Source organism: Canis aureus, chromosome 9 (genome assembly GCF_053574225.1).
Source record: "Canis aureus isolate CA01 chromosome 9, VMU_Caureus_v.1.0, whole genome shotgun sequence".
NCBI classification, from domain to species: domain Eukaryota; kingdom Metazoa; phylum Chordata; class Mammalia; order Carnivora; family Canidae; genus Canis; species Canis aureus.
In genome coordinates this window covers 9,963,855-9,984,742 of record NC_135619.1, presented here as the reverse complement: position 1 = coordinate 9,984,742, position 20,888 = coordinate 9,963,855, and the positions used below count along the sequence as shown (strand labels likewise).

The 20,888-nt window shown below is 35.7% G+C and overlaps 1 long non-coding RNA gene across 2 annotated transcripts in view; it reads right to left on the bottom strand.

Moving 5' to 3' along the window:
• Positions 1-20,888, bottom strand: part of LOC144320030 (uncharacterized) — an 84,259-nt gene that overhangs the window by 34,390 nt on the left and 28,981 nt on the right. The window lies entirely within an intron of this gene.

Genomic DNA, 20,888 nt, shown 5'->3' with positions numbered 1-20,888 from the left:
AGGAGGTTAGGCAAGCGGGTGTATATTTAGGGCAAGATGAGGAACTATATCAGCATGTTTCTTTCTAGTCCAGAAAAAAGCTGCAAGTTTGATTATCCAAGTCTTGAAACTCAGGTCATTGGTGCCATAATGGTCCACCCTTGAAGATGATATCCTGTCCAAAACCTGATTATCCAGATCTGGTGGGCCTTCTGCATACACATTACTTTTATATGCATTCATAAAAGGAACAGAATTATTTGCACTCCCATTGCTCTACTTTTCACAAACTTTGTCATTTTTGTCTTCTAGCTCATCTGTCTTAATCTTGATAGTATTCTCAGCAACCACTCGACTTTGTCTTAAGTTATAGTGTTATCCAAAATAGATGTTTTACCTTTTTTCAATTTTCCTTTTTCTATTTTTCCCAATAATGTGGACCTTTATGGTTTATTCCATAAAACATTCCAAATGTCCTGATTTATAAATTGTGAAACAAGTTGCGTATATATGCAGATATGTGAACAATGTGAACATTGTTTTGGATAGACTGCCTATTTTGAGGCTCAGTAACGGCCCTCCACTCTATCCTGCTTTATTATTTAACTCTTTGGATTCGGTTTGGGGTCTGAGTGTAATCTGAAGTAAAAGAAAATTAGCAATTTGGGGCGATCTTATATGGCATTCACTCTGCAGAGAAAACTGAGTATATTTTTAGGCACTGCATGTTTATAACCTAATTTTCCCTCATTACTTTACAGAGGTGACCTTGTTCTAATACCGCCGGCACCCGATGTTATAAAAGTGAAATTCTTTTCAAACCTGTGCTGTTAATGTGTTCCTGCTCAGAAACAAATGCAAGATAACATTAACATTCCTGCCACAAAATACCTGCTAATTTGCTTGCAGTGAAGATAGAAAGCTTTTCATTACATATCACAAACTTCATTTATGTAGAATGAGTCACCAGGCTTGCTGAAAAGCCAATGAGCATCTAATCTCTAATGGTGCCTTCAGCTCTAACATCAATCCTCCTAGTTTGACTCATCTTTTATCAGCTAGTCAGTCTTTTTTTTTTTTTTAATTTCTATCCTGTTTCAAAATTGTGTTGTTCATCTGTCAAAACAGCTTTGATTTATGCTTTTTTTATATTACAGCTGCAGAGAAGAAAACACACACACACAGAGGAATATGCTATTTTCTCATTAAGGTCAGAATAAAATCTATGCAACAGAAAATGAACAACTTAGTTTCAAACAAATGATGACATTACTAAGTTCATAAAAGTTGCATTCCTGATCTTAAATTCTGCTTGATAGGTGTCCCTCCATGTTGTTTCTCTTGAAAATGATTTGCAGTGGCCCATGCAGATTTATATGCCATTTCTTGGCATAAGAGAGAAATAAAAAGAAATAAGATTTCAATGCATTGGTTTGTTCTAAACATATTAAGACAATGGCTTTTCAATTATGGTTATTCTATTAAAGTCATATCCTAATGGCATGCTATCATTGATGAAGTCTTAATCTCTCAGAACTTCCCAGAAGATTAACCCTGGAGAGCTACTTTGTGTCAATACTGGATCATTTCCTGAGGAGGGGAAAAATGTGCTTTATGTATCAAACTCTAACTACAGACTTTCATTAAATACATCCAATGGATATTCTTACGTATTAGATATAAAATTCCCCAAGAGTTTTAGGGACTTAGAAAACCTAACTGAGGATGAACTCTTTTGCACTGGCAGAATTAGGAAGCAAGTTAAGTTGAAAGTCAGTAAAGTCAGGTCAAGCAAAGAATGTGTGTGTGTTATACAAGATTGAAGATATTCCATCACCTTGTTTTAGTGGCATATTACGCAAACTTAAGAGGGTTTTTTTTTCCCCTTTTCTTTTCAACACCAAAGACATTTTATCCTTCCCAACAGGTGAACACTGAGCCATTTCCTTGCTGTAAAAAGCAGAGCCTCAAGTCATTATGCCAATTTGTTGTCTCCTAGGCCCTAATAGGTCTTCATAGAATCCTGATGAAAAACACAAGGTTCATTGAAGCTCCAGAGACAAATCTCCCTCAAATGAAGCCTAGTCTTATTTGTCTGCAGAAAAAGCATACACTTCTTCAGAGTGTGACTGTTCTGTGGGATTAAAAATGAAATACAGACAAAATAAAAGGTATGGTAACCAGCTGGTTCCAAGCGACCATGAAGTCACTAATACCAAAGTTGTCGTAATTCTAATCTAGATCTTCTCCACAAATTTCACACCTCAAATTATGCCTTCTTTAGCTCAGAATTCATGGATGTGTACACACAAAGACTAAATGGAAATAGTATCCTTAATATGAAGGTTTCCCTCTTCTCAATTGTCAGCTACAGTAAGTGTATTAAAGCCATCCCATCCTCAATTTTTCTAAATCTACATTCTTCCTTAAGACTCCATGCTTCCCTAACATTATTTGTTTCTTCAATATCATCAAATTAGCAGATAGAACAACAACAAAAAAAAAACTTTTGAATCCTTAATTTTCTTGATTACTTATTTACTTACATCAGATATTTTTATGCATAAATGAATACTACTTTGGTACATTTGATGCTGACAGAAATAGAAATCTATTCTGAAACAATCCACACATGTTTTTTGTGTTGAAGATTTTGCTATACCTTTCCTTGTCAAACACCTTCATTTCTTTCTGGGAAATTTTTCAATCCTGGGAAATTTACATTAAAATGATCATAATAATGATCTGCAACATATATCACTATACATTCCCAATGTATTTATAAATATACCTTTTCGAATCCATATAAAAACACCATGAAGAAGATATGTGGTCAACCAATACATTTTTAGCACTGAGTAAATTGGAAGGAATTTTGATTTATATGTAATTCAAAAGATCTGAGTATTAACTGTAGCTTCAATAATTTTAAACCCTGGTTTGGATAAGTCACATAATCCCTTTGAACCTCAGTTTCTTCAGTCACCAATTTAATGAAAACAAACTATAAGCTATAGGTTGTCTGGAAATTAATGAAATAGAATCTATACCTTCAAGTTATAATATAGTGGAGACTCATATATATATATATATTTACAACTATCTATATGATCCTAGATATAGAAGTTAAAGTTTGTAAGACCAATGTAAGGAAAATTATGTGAGAAATGTGAGAAATAGCCTTGCCAATTATTATGTAGATTAAATAAGAAAAAGGGAATTTGAAAACGGTACACATATTATGAAAGTGCAAAGTATTATTGTCAAACATCATTCTAGTAAACAGTTCCAGGAGCAGTGGGCAAAATAATGGCCCCCAAAGATGTCCACATCCTAATCCCTGGAACCTGTAAATATGTCACCTACATTATAAAAGGGGCTGTGCAGTTATGCTTAAATTAAAGAGTATGGGATGGGGAGACTATCCTGGATTACCTAAGTGAGCCCAATGTAAGGGTCCTTTGTAATAGAAAAAGGAAATAGAAGAGATCAGAATGATGAGATCTGAGAGGGACTCACCTTCTAATTCTGGCTTTCAGGTGGAGAAAGTCAGCTATGAGTCAATGAATCTGTGGATGGCCTCTAAAAGCTACAAAAGGTACAGATATAGACTTTCCCCTAGACCCTCTATGAGGGAATGTAGCCATTACCTTGATTTTAGCCCACTGAGACCCAAGTTGAACTTCTAACCTACAGAACTATAAGATAATAGATTGGGTTATTTAAAGTCCCAAAGTCTGTAGTCATCTGTCACAGCAATCATAGAAAACTAATATACCAGGCATTACACTGTTTAATGTCAGACTGAAGATATTCCTAGGAACCCAGCATCCAAGAATGAAAGGCAGACCAGAGGGGTTACAACTCTGGGAAGGCATTTCAAGGCCAAGAAACACAAGGGAGGGTATGGGTTATGAAAAAGACACAGGGCAACTCTTGGCCTAAGTGAGAACAGAAAACAGATGTGAAGCATGACTGATCTATTGTTCACATATTATTAAGCATCTATTGTATACATAATTATATGCTAGAAGTTTCAAGGAGTATATTAAAGGTAAACTCCATGAATGTTCTCAAATGCAGAGTCCACTTTTTATTTGTTTGTTTGTTTGTTTGTTTGTTTGTTTTTGGCCAAGGACCGCCCTGTCCCCAAACACATTTCCTATTCCACTGAAATGGAACTACTTAGCGAGGAAGACCACTGATGGGAAACACCTGGAGGACCTATCTCCCACAGAGGCCGTCTCTTCCCAGCACAGATTCACAAGGGAACTAACCAAAGTGCACTTTCTCTCATTGCACCACATGTGCAGTTCAAGAAAACGCTAGCTCCAGAAAGATAGCCTGCTTGGCTGGGGCTTACCCTGTACACAGAGTCCTAGAATCTGACAAGGCTGAGGGTAGGAAATGTGCAGGAAGGAAAGAGGGCATGCTTGGTGTTCTGGATCAATGGTCTGGCTCCCCAGGGTCCTCTCCCAGTTGGGGACATAGGGGTTTACTGACAGTTTTGGCCATAGGTGGGAGCCTGTGGTACATACACAGGGATAAAAGGGTCCATCTTGCTCCAAAACAGTGTAGTTCATTCCTCTGACTCCTGATCTCATGAGATAACAAAGCCAGATCTCCCGGGATCTTGGACTGGGAATCATGACTGAGATACTGGACCTTAGTCTGATAAAAACAAGAGGTCTATAAATGGCCCAAGGATAACCATCATTCAGATCCCTTCACCAATGGATCAATATGAGAAACACCACCTCAGGAGATGGTTTGGTGAGCAAAGGCAGGCCCTATTCCACAGTGGGTATGAGCCAAACACGGGCCAGGAGACAAAAGTGAAAAGTACATGTGTGAGCCTCTGTGGCTCTACATCTAGGCACCGTGCCATCACCTGTCAGGTCTGGGAATTCTGGGGATGAACAGGGCCTCTGGTGGACATTTCCTGGGGAGGTCCACTCCTCCCACCCCAATGCCCAAGTTGCCAATTCCTCCAAAGCCAGGTCTTGCAGGTACTCCTCTTTAATTTTTATTTATTTATTTATTTATTTATTTATTTATTTATTTATTTATTTATCTATCTATCTTCAAAAATTTATTTATTTATTTATTTATTTATTTATTTATTTATTTATTTATTTATGATAGTCACACACACACACAGAGAGAGAGAGAGAGAGAGGCAGAGACACAGGCAGAGGGAGAAGCAGGCTCCATGCACCGGGAGCCCGACGTGGGATTCGATCCTGCGTCTCCAGGATCGCGCCCTGGGCCAAAGGCAGGCGCTAAACCGCTGCGCCATCCAGGGATCCCCCCTTTTTAATTTTTTAAAAAATATTTTATTTATTTATTCATAAGAGACACACACAGAGAGAGGCAGAGGGAGAAGCAGGCTCCTGGCAGGGAGCTCGATGTGGGACTCGATCCCTGCTCCCTGGAATCAAGACCTGAGCCAAAGGCATACGTTCAACTGCTGAGCCACCCAGGTGCCCTTTGCAGATACTTCTAAGCCTTGCAATCCCAGTATGGCTAGGAAGTTCAGTGATAAGAGATACCTATGGGACCTGAATCCCACAGGTTCCCTTACCTTCCCCAGGCACAGGGCTATGGGGGGGTCTCACCATCTCACTCAAACCTCCTGCTCTTCTCGGCATCATAATTAGAGTGCAGGTAACCCCTATCTACAGGAAGAGGGCTGATGGGGGACGGGTGGTCCGGATGCACACACACCTAGAGGTCCTGGAATCCCCGGGGCTGGACATTGGTGAGGAGGGAAGTGTTCACAAGCTGGCCTCTCTGAATCTGCAGGCAGCAGATTGGTCCTTCCTTTGATTGGTCCAGAGTATCATCCTTGAGTGCTGCTTGGGGCCACAGGCAGCGCAGCACAGAAAAAACGAAAGGCAGCCAGCGTGCATCCAGCTCCAAAACCTAGTAGCTAAGTCCCCTGAGGCCAGATCTCGCAGTATCTCGGGGTCAAAACCTCGCAGGAACCTGGAAACCCTGGAAACCCTCAGCCTTGGCATCCTGGGCAAGTCTCCAGGTGAGAGGCACCTGGGAGACCTGAGTCCCACAGGCGCCCTGGGTAGCGAACCAGCCCAGGGCCATAAGGGGTCTAACTCAAATGGCCTTCCCCCTCCTCATCACTAGTGCAGTGTAGGAACACTGAGCACCATGGAGATGGCCTCCGGATTCCAGTAAAGACTAGCAATACAGAATACCAGCAAATAAATGTCATAAAACTGAAGTAGAATAAGTTATATATACAATGTGAGTTCTGTGAATCCACAAATAAGATTATTTGGCAACAGGAATAGCCATGTGGGGATGTGAATAGGTTACAAAGCCGAATGGCCACTAGAAGACTAAGAGGAGGTAAAATAGAGTGAATGGGAAGATTACCACCTCCACTTCCCACTACAACCAGGGGATTTCAGTGTTCATTTTTTTGTATATATTGAATGCCCATGGAAGAGTTTCTTTATATAAAATACTTAAATGAAGCTTTTTTGAATAATTTGACAGCCATTGCTGTAATCAGTTGGAAACCAGTGAACAGATTTAAGCTTGGAAATCTCACAAATACTTTACTACCAGGAGTGTAGAAGTATAAAAGATGGAACAGAGACATCAGGTGTAATAGCCCAAGTTCAAAGTTAATGGGGGAAGGCATGAAAAAGACAAATCTGATAGATTTTTAAAAAGAAAAAAAAAAAGAAAGGAAGAAAAGAACAAGTACTTCTTGATCATAATTTGATAAGGGAGGGAGGTAGAGAGCCTTAGAGGACAAGGTATATACCACTACCATTATTCCCTAAGTAGCAATACTGGTTTGAATATATAAACTAATTTAATCCTCCTAACAATAGGAGATGGCTTGTATCAATATTCCTGGTTTACTAGTAAGAAAACGGAGGTTGCAAACACCAAGAAATTTGCCAAAGGTCACTTAGTTAGCTCTTGGCAGGGCCAGCATTCAAATTCAGGCTGTACGGCTCTGGGGCTGTGTTCTTAGCCACTATGGATGGAGTAGTTATTTGAGGAAGAAAGCAACTTTTTTTTTCTTAAGATTTATTTATGGGGTGCCTGGGTGGCTCAGTTGGTTAAGCGCCTGTCTTTGGGCTCACGTCATGATCCTGGAGTTCCAGGATCAAGTCCCTCATCAGGAGGGACTAATGCTCAGCAGGAGTCTGCTTCTCCCTCTGCCCCTAACTCCGCTTGTGCTCCCTCTCTCCTTTCTCTCTCTCTCTTTTTCACTCTCTCTGTGTCTTTCAACTAAATAAATAAGAGAGGGGGAGAGGGAGAGACAGAATTTCAAGCCAACTCCCCATTGAGCACAGAGCCCCAGGTGGGGCTCAATCTCATGACCCTGAGATCGTGACCTGAGCAGAAATAAAAAATGAGACACTAAAAGTACCGAGCCACCCAGGCACCCCCAAAGGAAGCAACTTTTACTTGGAACACGTAAGATCTGAAGCAACTAAAACAGAGTATCTCTGTGGTGCATTTTGCTATCATTACACTAAAATCTCAGAACATTGCTGCTGTGTAGAGCAAGGTTGACCCTGACAAATGATAAATCTAGATACCACTAAATTACTGTTTGAGTCAATAGGACATCTTGACTTTCGCTGAAAGCACTGAGAACCATAATATTATTTCATTATCACTAAACTATAGCAATTCATAAAAGAATTAGAGAGAGCTACTTCCCTAGAGACAGTCATGCCATATGGCTGTTATAAAAATATAGTTTTAAATAACATCAAATCTAAGCACTGTTATTGAAATCTCTTCATATGACACTATATATAATTCCGAAGGGGTCAATAGAACACTAAATAAACCCCTGTAACAAGAAAATAATCTGATTATGCATTACTTGGCAATTATTAAAAACAACAACTTTAACGATTGTATTTCACTTTTTAAAATGTAGGTTAAATCCTCCTTAAGTTTTAGTTACCGAACTATCACTGATAATGAGGAAAATAACAGATATTAGTTTCAAATCAGTACAGAATTTCTGGCATATAATTAGAGATCTGAAAACTCATATGTAGTCAAGAGATGCCTCGTTACCCACAGGTAGTTGACAAAATGCTTTACCACCTGCATATTGCCTGTTAAATTTAGATCAAGATTGACAAAATATTTTTTCCTGTGGTGCTTGTAACTCAAAAGCCAAAACTTCTAAGACTCTCTTGCCCTAGTTTCACTTTTTATTTATTTATTTTTATTTATTTAATTTTTTTTTAGAAATCTTCCTTCATAGAAGCCTTTAGAACTCTGTGAAACTCTTTTTTTTCTTCTATTCCTTTGCTGTTTGGAATTCCACTTCTGAGTTACAACTATGTGAAAGCTCTAAGATAACCACAAAAACAAAAGTGTGGCATCAAATTGAACCTGACCTTCTGGCAGGCAGAATGGAACAAAACCTCTCCTTTAAATCCCTCTAGTATTTGGTGAATCTTCTAATCCTAAAAAGCTGACTCTTATTGATTCTTTTTGTGTTATAAAAGAAATATCATATCTGAAGAACTTTTTTATGAAAAGTCTGGAGATTCTTAGCTACTACATTGAGAAGAATTCTAATGCTGAATAAAGAATCAATCATAAGTACCAAAAAGAAAGGCTCTGACCATTTGGAGAAAAACATGTAGAAGAATCTTTCATTTCCTTTGAATTTCACCTTGAAGCACCTTATGGCTTTCCAACATATGCTATATTTGGTTGTAGAATCTGACTATATATCATAAAAATATTGAGAGAATTCTCAAATGCTGAGAATATATTGAGATTAACTCATAGGTAAATGATTTAAACATTGGGATATTTATCTATCTATGCATATATACATATGTATATGATTGCTTTTCTTACTATATGTTAATTTGTTTTAAATTTAAATCTTCAAATACATGTATAAATGCACTCAGTATGCATCCAGTCCTTATGTGACTTGCCAACATTTCAGCATTTTCCGCACATGTAAACTATGATTTTCTGAGTTTGAAGTCCCAGCTGCCATTTACTCTGGAAGTTAAGGAATTGTTTTGGGAACTCTAAGGTCACTCAGCTGCATCTGGGTCACTGAGCTCAGATCCAGGCAGAACAGAATGTTGCTCTTCTCCCAATGGACTTCTTTTTTAGTGCATGCTACTTCTAATATTCACTCTCTCCCTAGGGTCTAACTGGGTTACACTCAAAGTCCAGCTCAGTACAGAGGCCAGATTTCTTATACTCTTGAGGATATTGTGGACTACATTAGTGTTTAAAATATGGGTAAACATTAATGTTTAAAATATGGGTAAAGTAATGAGCCACATATAGATCAAAGGAATAAATCATGAAACTTCACAATTAAAAAAAAAAAGGCTTTCTATATGTATGTCCTTTAAGTAAACCATTTAAATAACTTGAAGTAAATGTTTTCCAGTCTTGCTTACAAGGTGGGCCTGTGGCAGGGATCTCAAGAACAGTGTAATAAGGAATCTATAATGTAATCACTTAGTGTTTAGTAAAATATTGTTTAATAGAACTCAATTGAAGATACAATGTCTTTATGAATTTTCTTCTCAACACCGGCATTTACACTCAGTCTAGAGATATTTCCAGAGTAATTAGTTACACCAGAAAAAACCTCCACAATTAGTTCAAAATAGCTAAGATCCACAGAGGAAATAGAAAGGTCCCAGCTGTGATTCTAATTCATCAACAACAATACATTTTTAAATCACCTATTTAGGGATCCCTGAGTGGCGCAGCGGTTTAGCGCCTGCCTTTGGCCCAGGGCACGATCCTGGAGACCCAGGATCGAATCCCACATCGGGCTCCCAGTGCATGGAGCCTGCTTTTCTCTCTGCCTATGTCTCTGCCTCTCTCTCTCTCTCACTGTGTGGCTATCATAAATAAATAAAATAAAAAAAAATAAATCTCCTATTTAAAACTAAAATAATATAAAAAATAAGGAGGATCAGTGCCAAGGTATTTGTTAAAGAAGTGATAGAATGTAAAATGTCATAAACAACAGTAAAAATATGAGTTGCTTAGATTGCATTTAACAACGAAAAGTGCAACATGTCATGATAATTCTTGGAGAAACATTGAGAAATCTGAAAACCTTAATTTTCTGTTTTTGTATGAGATCATACCTAAATTGATTTCAGAGAAATTGTGCTCTCTTACAAGATAATTATGTGACCACTTTTGAGAACTCTAAGAACAGAAATCCATTTAGTTTTTTCATACAAAGGAACTTTAACATAATTGATTATATAAATGATAAAGTTGAGAGTGAGTGCCATGAAGCATGACAAATACTAGCAATAGTAGGAAGACACCAACTATTCCTAGGACAAAAGAAACAGTGAGAGGAAATGGTATAAGAAGAACAGGAAGGTAGGATTGTCCTGCCTGGCAGCCAGAAACAGGAACATGCAACAAGGGCTTTCTATCAGGAGCAGGAACTAATACAGATACATAGTCACTGCTAGAAAAGCTATTATAGGCGAGAAGGGGTGCAGGAGGGGAAATACCCTGATTTATTTTTTTTACCCTCCAATACCTGCAATTTGCTGAATATAAACAAGAGTCAATAGACAGGAAAATCTGTAATGCAGAGTAAATCAAGAGAATGTGAGAAAGACACCAGCAACCAAACAGTCAAATAAGTAGCACAGGAATTATAAGAAATGAAAATGTTAAGAATCCATAAATATTAGCTCATCCAACCTCTCACTTGTTTCAAAGCATTCATAGCCAGGAATGGTTCTGAAAAATGTCTGCACTTATGCAGAAACAAAATCCTTTATTTGTAGTCTGATCACATTTTCTAATGTTCACTGGTTTGGTCATCATCCTTTTTTACAGTATCTCTCCAATTGTAAAGTCCATTTGGTGATCTTAATTATTATTTTATTTGGTTGGCTATAGAAGCTAAGTAAGTAGTTCTCAAGCTCATTCATGAGCAGTTATCTTCAAGAATGAACAAAAAGACTGATATTGAGATGCCATGGCAGAAACCTAGAGAACTTACAGTTTTAATCTTCTTTACGTATTTTTTGTAGACTTTTATGTTTCTCCTTAGCGTGTAAGAGTAAAGAATATTTAGTTAAGCAAAGCTGTTCTCATACAGTAAGCTTCAAATCATAAAACCCAGTCCATATTCATTCTGCTTAGAACATCACCTTCCATTTTGCAAAAGTATTTCCAGGATTCCAACTGTTTATCTCTGACATCATGTGGAAAGGATTTATTATCTCCTCTCCTGAGAGAAATATCAGATCTTACACATATAAAAATATTACTGACTTTTAATCTCTTTTCTGTTCTAAACGTTCTAATTCTCTATGTCTAACTCATTAAGAATACACTGTGATGGGTTTTTTCTGCTTTGAATTATGGTCTTAAGCCAGTTTTTTTTAGCACTGATAATGTGGTTGTTTTCATCCCAGCCAAATCCAATTAATTTTTCAAGTAAAATTTCAAGGCATATTATATCAAAGCTTTTACTCCAGTTGAAAACAAAATTCAAGAATGGAAAACAGCTGTGTGCCTTTCTCCACTGTTTCTTTAATTCTCCCTAAGGTTTTGTTGTTTGTTCTTATGCTAGCATGGTTTCTATAGAAGTCAGTTTATTTGTTTGGGGAAGGGAGTGGGTATGGGTGGGTGTTTTCTGAATTCGGGTTCTCCAAATAGAACCAGTAGGATATATGCATGTGTGTATATAAATGTGCATGTGTTTAAGGAATGACTTATGAGATTTTGGGAGCTGGCGAGTTTGAAACTTGTAGGGCAGCCTGGCAGGCGACATTCTGGTAAGAGCTAATGTTTCAGCCCCAAGTCCGAAGTGATCATGAGACAGAATTTCTTCCTCTTCGGTGGACCTCAGCTTTTTCTCTTAAGGCCTTCAACTGACTGTATAAAGCCCACCCACATAATGGATGCTACTCTACTTTATGCAAAAGTCTACTGATTTACATTTTAATCATGACTAAATAATGACTTAGCAACAACATGAAGACTGGCCTTTGACCAAACAACTGGGCACCATAGCCTAGTCAAGTTGACACATAACTTAACGATCACATTTTCGTTTGTTACAATTACTCCTTTGACCAGAAATCTATTTCACTTGAGTTGTATTGCATCATTATCTATTATAAAAAATACAGTGCTAGAAAATATTTAGAGAAATGTGAATTCTGAGTATGACTTCATTTCTAAAATATTAAGAACATTATTATTATTAAACTTTATTTTAAGAAAAAGCATTAAAATGAAAAATGACTTGTAATATTTCCTAAGCTGAAAATTTGATAAAACTCCTGTAGGAGAGGTAAATCCACTTACATATATTATAAAACGCCCTCAAAACCTAATTTAAATTTGTAAAAAAAAAAAAAATTCCTGATGCTGAACATTTATTCTATAATCTTTGCATTATTCTAATTTTTCATACATTTTCAGTAAATTTCAGTGGCTATATATGAAGTTTGTATTTTGAATGTGTAGTTAAATCTATTTTTTAAATATAAAACCCAGATATTTTAGTAAGGTCAAAGCCAATGCTTGTAGTTTAATTACTATTATTTTAAACCCTGGTAAGACTTACTTTGGTGAATGTTTCCCTAGTACTTTATGCAGGATTATACTTTAGAAATTTTTTTTCTTTTTTATATAACTACTACTTTGTCACTTTTTTATAAATCTACCTATAAAAAAAGCATAGTCTTAATGAAATTATGTTCCTAAGGAAACTAATTTCTAAGTCACTTTGTAGTTTTTGTAATTAAAAAACAAAAAAGGAAAATACAGTTTTTGTTAATTAAATACCATTTCTCGTATATCAATGATCCACCTGAGACTGGAAATGAAATAGTTCTCTCTTGTTTAAAAAATAGTGACCAAAAAATGGATCTTTTTAAGTTCTGTTGTCCAAAGTTATTTTAAACTTTCTTCCTGATATCTTTTATATTCTTCTTTCAAAATTCAACTGCCACACAGTTTAAGAATTTAGTTTCTTAATTTTTTTCAGTCTCCTAATAGCATGATGGATGGTCTACAATTGGAACTCCATTGGAAAATGTTTTTTTCTTTCTTTTTTTTTTATTAAAGAACTTAAGCAATATTTAGACTATTAAATCACACACTACTTTTTAAGATAATGCTTTTCTCTATATAACTTAAAGATTTTTCATAAACATAGCCTCATTAATCTTCTGTGTCTCCAAAGGTAATTGTGTATGCATGATTTCCATTTTACAGATTGTAAACTAACCTGAGGAAACTGACCATCATGGGATTCCTTTTGTTCCTCGTGCCACAGCTTTGACCCACAAAGATTTCAAATTTATTACAGGCATAGACTTTATTTTACTCTTCTATTATATTCCCCAAAGTCCAAAGAGAATGCAGTCTTGTGTGACTAAAGGAAAAAAAGTTTCAAAGTCAGAAAGCCAGGCTGTGAGACATAGCTTTCCCATTTGGGCAAATTATTTAACCTCTCCAAGTTTACATCTGTGAAACACCTGCTCTCTCCACAACAGTGTTGTTTGTGAGGCTCAAATGAAAGAAATATGTAAATGTGCTTTGTAAATTGCAGCTCCTATATAAATGTTAGTTATTATGTTATACTTATAACCCCACTTGACAGTTTCTTTGATGCAAATATTGAATGTTCTCAATGTTGGCATTCTTCAAGCCATAGTATATCAGATATATTTACCAATCATTTACTGAATACACTAAAGAATGAATATTATTGAATATTCACTGTGTATCCGGCCCTGTTCTAGATTCTGGTGTAGAGAGGCTACATTTTTTTTAAATGTTGTTATCAGGCAGGACTGAAGACCCTAAACACTCTAAAGAAGTAAAAGTGGAAGCTTGTGGCTAACTGGGGAAAAAACACCTAGATAAAGGATATAGCAAGTGCCAAGAATGTTCGAGATGCAAATAGAGGACAGATGTGCTGTTGCAGTGTAAACAGAGAGAGGGTAGTAGGACATGAGCTCTGAGATAGTAGGGATAGGGGTAGATCAAGAAAGACATTATGAATACTGGTTTTTACTCTGAATAACTTGGTAAGCATTGGAGAGCTTTATACAGGGTGACATGTGTCACTGTAGCTCCTAGAATGAGAATAGAATGAAGAAGAAGAAAGGCAGAAGGGATATAACCAGCTGAAGGAATGAATGCAGCAGCCCTGGAAAAATATGACGGTGCACTCAATCAAGGTACTAGCAGACTGCATGGTAATAAGAAGGCAGATTATATCTATACATTTTGAATGTAGAGCTGATAAAAAATCTGTGAATGGTTTTATAGTAAAACCATGTACACATTTTGAAAAAACTTACATCTTTATAAAATTGAGTCATCTCCAATTACTTAGATCATCTTTAATTCCCCTTAGTTTTGTAGTTTCCAGTGTAGAATTCCAGAACTGATTTTCCTGCATTTTCCTTAGATACATAATGATTTTTATTGCTATTTTAGGTTCATCTTTATTAATTTTTCTCTACTATATATAATTTATACATAATTTTATCTACATTGCTAAATATACATAATCTTCTCAAGTCTGTAAGAACTTAATGAATGAATAATACCAGACCTGAAACTAATGTAACATTATATTATCAACTATACTGCAAAAAAAAAAAAAAAAGATATTAGATGTAAAACAAAAAGGAAAGAGGAATTTGAAAATAGTTGATTACAACCAAAGAAGGAAGGATCCATAGAAAAATAAAGAATAGAGGCTCTTGGGTGGTTTCGTGGGTTGGGCATCTGACTCGATTTCAGCTAGGGTCATGATCTCAGCCCTGCTTCAGTCTCCGTACTCAACCTGCAGTCTGCTTAAGATTCTCTCCCTTTCCCTCTGTCCCTCCCGGATACCACTACTGCTCTTTCTTTCTCTCTTTCAGAAAAATTTAAAAAAAAAGAAAAAAAAGAAAAAGAACAAAAAAAGAATGGGATAAAAGCTTTAAACACAAATATATAAATACAAATATAATAATATGATATATAAGTAGGTGTATGTGTACACACACATATACATTCACACACTAAAATTTTATACACACACATATATATACACATACTGTAAAATTTTACATTTATGTATCTATATGTATAAAATGTCAAAAATAGGTTTTATATAATTCATTCTGTTTCGTGTTTTTTTTCTATCTTGCATCCTTCACTAGAGTAGTCAAATATTTTCAATTATGCAATGTTTTTCCTTTATCAATTATTTTCAAACTATGTATTTTTAATGATTACCATATATATTTTATGCATCCTTGATGTATTACAGTGCAGTACTACTTTTTTTTAGACAAAAGGAGTGGCAGAGAGAGAGAGAAAAACAGTATCGTAAGCAGGCTCCACACACAGTGCTGAGCCTGAAGCAGGGCTCAATCTCCCAACCCTGAGATAATGACCTGAGCTGAAATCAAGAGTCAGATGCTTAACTGACTGAGCCACCCTTATATTAAGAGTCAGGTTTTATCAGCTTTGTAAATTCGTATATTCTCAAATATTGTTTTGTACCTCTCTCTGATGCCTCTAGCTCTGGGATTCTAATTACTATTGTGTTGGACAGTGGAACTCTCACAAGTGTCTTACAATCCTTTCCTTTATTTCCCATTATATTTTCTCTGTTTTCAATTAAGATAGATATTTTCTATTGTTCTCTCTTACAGTTCACTAATTGTGTTTTCTGCTCTAATTTGCTGATAAAATCACTTATTGAAGTCCCCCCAGCATTATTAAATAAAATTATAAGATATTTAAGATATAGCTTATACTGATTTCATATTTGTATAATTGTGAAATGAGTCCTACCATGTAAGTAACATAAATGCCATAACCTCATATACCTTTTTTTTCTTCTTCTGGTAAGAAACATTTAAGTTCTATTCCCAGAAAATTTCAATTATATAATAATATGTTACCAGCCAGCTATCCTCCATGTTTTGCATTATATCCTCAGACCTTATTCATCTTATACCTAAAAGTTTGCATGCCAATAAGCGTTGGCAAGGATGTAGAGAAAAGGGAACCCTTATACAGTGTTGGTGGAAATGTAAATTGATTCAACTACTATGGAAAACTACATGGTGGCTCCTCAAAAAATTAAAAATAGAACTACCATATGACCCAGCAGTTCCACTTCTAGGTATATACTCAAAATAAATGAAAACAGATTATTGAAGAGATATCTGCATTCCCATATTTATTGCAGTATTATTCACCATAGCCAAGATAGGAAAACAACAACCTAAATGTCTGTCAATGGATGAATAAACAAAAAAGATGTGATATATAAATATATATACACCTTATTCATATGCATGTATATGTGACATATATACATATATACATGTGTGCATTTATACCTTATTCATATGCGCATATATATATATATATATACACACACACACACACACACGCATATATTATTCAGTCATGAGAAAGAACATCCTTCCATTTGCAACAACCTACATTGACCTTGAAGATATTATCATTATGCTGAGTCAGGTAAGTCAAACAAAGACAAATACTGTGTGATAAAACTTATATGTGAAATCTAAAAATGCCAAACTTGGGCAGCTTGCGTGGCTCAGCGGTTTAGCACCACCTTCCGCCCGGGATGTGATCCTGGAGACTCAGGATCGAGTCCCGTGTCAGGCTCCTTGCGGGGAGCCTGCTTCTCCCTCTGCCTGTGTCTCTGCCTCTCTCTCTGTGTCTTCCATGAATAGATAAATAAAGTCTTTTAAAAAAATAAAAAATTCAAACTTATAAAAAGAGAATAAATAGTGGTTACCAGGGGTTGGGAGGTGAGAAGATAGGAGAAATGTTGGAGGGTACAAACTTACAATGAGTAAAAAATAAGTCCTACAATTCTAATGTACACTGTAATGAATAAAGACTACAATATTATAATCATCAAACTTTCTAAGAGACTGGATCTTAATTATTCCAATCACTCATTAAAAAGAAATGATAATTACGTGATGTGATAGAGGTGTTAATTATCACTACAATGGAAATTATAAATATATAAATATATCAAATCAACATGTTGTACACCTTAAATTTACATGTTATATGTCAAATATATTTTAATTAAAGAAATTTTTAAAAATGAATCGAATGCAAATTGAATCCTACAAAATAAATAGGAAATTAAAACCACAAACAGTCTGGTATGTTCTAAGTAGGTAAAACCAGTCGCTGGGCATCCACATTAATAAAATAGAGAACAAAGATGTGCTCAAAACAACAAACAGGAAAAAAAGAATAAATTAAAAATGGTTCATCAATTCAAACTGAGTGAATTAGGAATAGATGGGAACTTCTTTGTTGTTTTCATAAGTGGTATCTACAGACATCCCAGAGCAAACATTTTCATTAATGGTGAAATATTAAAAGTTATACTTCTGAGATTGGGAATGAGACAGGAATGTCTATTCTTATCCCTTTTATTGAACATAGTGCTGAATGTCCTAGTCCCTGCAGAAGTATAAGAATAAAAGGTATAAGAATTTGAATGTAGGACTTAAAACTCTCATGATATCAGACAACAGAGTCATATACTTTAAAATTCAAAATGATCTATAGTCAAATTATAAGAATTAATAAGTAGGATCAGCACAGTTTTTATGAAGATTGACCTGCAATCAAAAAGTCTACAAATAGGGGATCCCTGGGTGGCTCAGCGGTTTGGCGCCTGCCATTGGCCCAGGGCGGGATCCTGCAGTCCCGGGATCAAGTCCCGCGTCGGGCTCCCTGCATGGAGCCTGCTTCTCCCTCTGCCTGTGTCTCTGCCTCTCTCTCTCTCTCTGTCTACAATGAATAAATAAAAAAAAAATCTAAAAAAAATTAAAGCATACAAATAAATACATATAGCAAACTATATATAGATATTACACTGCAAGAACAGTAAGTTCAATGAGAATACATAATATGGTCAGTGTTGTCTCTCATTAGAAATACAGAATTCCGTAATGTGGCTTTAAACTGAAGTGAGAGCTTTAATGCAGCATTGCCATCAAAGTCTCTGTAATTAAATCTTTGATGTGTTGCTCTATATGACTTCTGCTTAATTTTCATTAAAGAAATGTCTGCTTTAAGCATATCCAACTGTATACCCAGTGCCTTATTTCAATGATGGCACCTAGGAGGCACTCAAACTATCTACTTATTGAATGATTGAATAAACGACATACTATTTTTCCTATTTCTAAAATCTCTTAAATCTATTCTATTCAAATCCCTTTTATTGTAAGATGGATAAATTTTGGGGGAGATAAAAGTATTAAATGTCTATTCTCTTTTAACAATATTGTCTATTTAATTTCTTCCGTCAGTCAAGTAAATTGAGCAATACATATTTTTTTGGATCTCTTTGTTAGTGATGTGTAAAATAACTGCCCAGAGCAGAGATAGGCAATATGGTATTGCTGAACAAGATGCACAGATTACTGTAAAACAGACTGGCTTCTAATTCTAGCCATTAGTTAAGACGCAATAATTCTATGACCTAAGGCAAGTTACTTTGTCTTTGTAAACCTGCTTACACAGTTAAAAATGGGAAAATAATACCAATCTCTAAAGTGACCATTAAAAATTAAAACGTGATGATATATGCTAGCTATTTTTTGTAACATTTCACACATAGATAAGTATTATTATCATTATTATTACAAATCAATAACTGCACAATCTCAATACATACCTCCCACTGGAAACTCCAGAACTTTTAAATAAGAGCTTAGACAGAGAAATCTAGTTGTAAGAGGAATTTTAAAAAATGTGTTTTGAAACTACAGTTGCACAGTATGTGCACTCCTTTTATTGAGAGTACACTTTTTATTTGACATGTATTCACCACAGTGGGTAAAAGGGGATATTGGGAATATTGATATTCCTCCACTGACATTGTGCAATTATCCTCTTGGGTGTAATGAATTTCTTATTCGAATAAGAGTTTAAAGTAGAGGAAAAAATATGTACTGTCTTTCAAAAGCAAAGTCATTAACTCGGAAGAGGAGCAAGTTAAAAGGCAGCTGCTAAGATCTATGAAGTTCTACCAAAAGCAATGAAGGTATTTCTTAATTGCTATGGTTTCATTACTGTAAAACATTTGGAACATGTTGGCCTTTAATGCCATCAACCTATAGCACACATGTTCACAAAAAGGAAAGTAATATCGGTGGAAAATTATGCACTACAATGTGGGTAAGTCAAGACCACAACTTTATTTTCAATATAAAATGTAAAATTAGGTTGGTGTAAGATTCAAAATGATCTCAAAGTTATGTTATTTTAAAAAGTGTTAGTGGTTCACAGGCAATACCCAAGATTGGCAGAGAAAGAAGTAACAAATATTGCTAAGATCAATACAAAGCAAGAAGGAATAGGTGGTCGTTCCCTCCCAAGATTCATTCGCTCTGTTTTTGCTTAACAAAATCACAAAGTCAGAACATAATTGCAATCTCAAAGAAATACAGATAAACATATTCATGAAATGAGTGTTTGTGTTGTTCCTGGGACTGCTTAAGCCCTGGAGACAGAGCAGTGTAGACCTAAGAGCCCTGCCCTTGAAGTTTACATTCAGTTATCAAAACATGAAGTGTCAAAAATTTCTTTTGTCTAGTGCTTGTGAAGTTAAGTGGGACAGCCTTTATTCAGTACATCAGCATTGTTCAGATTCAAATTATTTTCAGTCAGAAAAACTAAATGAAAAAAAAAAAAAAAAAAAGAACTCACGTGGACTCTCCCACCACCAGGATTTTTAAGCAGTAATATGGTTCTTTAAGATCTTTGCTTCTTACAAGAAGCAAAACAAAAGTTTGGAGGTTAAGAGTATTATTGTGTCAAAGAAATTACAATTTCCAAAGATTGCAGGTGCTAATGTAATGATAAAAATTTTAAGATAATTCTGTAAAATTGTTTAGCAAGTTTGGCTTGCTAACTTTTTATAGTCAGAATTTGGGTATGAAAGGCTGAAAATATAGTAGTATCTTTTGTTTACTTGTTTGTTTGCTTGCTTGGTAAAAACAGACAGCTACAAGCTGAGGTTGGTAGAGTCTATCCTCCAGATCCCAACTACAACTTGGTCTGAATTCTGACAAGGAGTTTCTGAAACTCCAAGTGACACTCACTCTGTCTCACACTATTTAACTGCAAAAATCAACTGTGGGACTTAGGATAGCAATTGATTGTGTGACTCCATCAAGTGTTCATAAGCACCTATTATAATGTGCTTAACATTATGCTAATTGCTGTGAATACACAAGAGAAGTTTAAGACATAGTCTTAACTCTCAAAGACTATAAGGGTTTATTTGGAAATGCATATGAAATAAACACCTTAAGAGAACAACAAAACACCTTGCATAATTAAAGGTTTACCGGCAGAATTTCAGGGGAGGAGAAAGTTAATAGATAATTTGCTAGTTAGAAAAGCACTGTAGGAGGGAATGAATTAGATAGAAACTGGCCCATTGGGCTGGGTGGGATTTGTGAAGGCAAAAAAGAAAACATGGTGAGAATATTCCAAGCAAGGATGGCATGAATGAAGACACACAGTGAGAAGGAACTTAACTGTGTAGTTGCTGGGTGTGTTGACATTCCCAAAGCATAAGCTAAGAATCCTCTTGCCATGTCATATCAGAATTCCTGAAATCTAACCCTAGTCAGCATATAGATATCTTCAAGACTGAGATTTTTGAAGTGATTTTCACTTAAGGAAATGTGGGGACACGTGAATAAATACAATCAAATGTATCATCTAAACACATTCTCCAATATTGATTAATCCTTTAAGTGGGTTGTATTTTGTCAAGAGTCTCATAATATAAGCATGTAAATGAATATATGGAAAGCAGGAGTGTATAC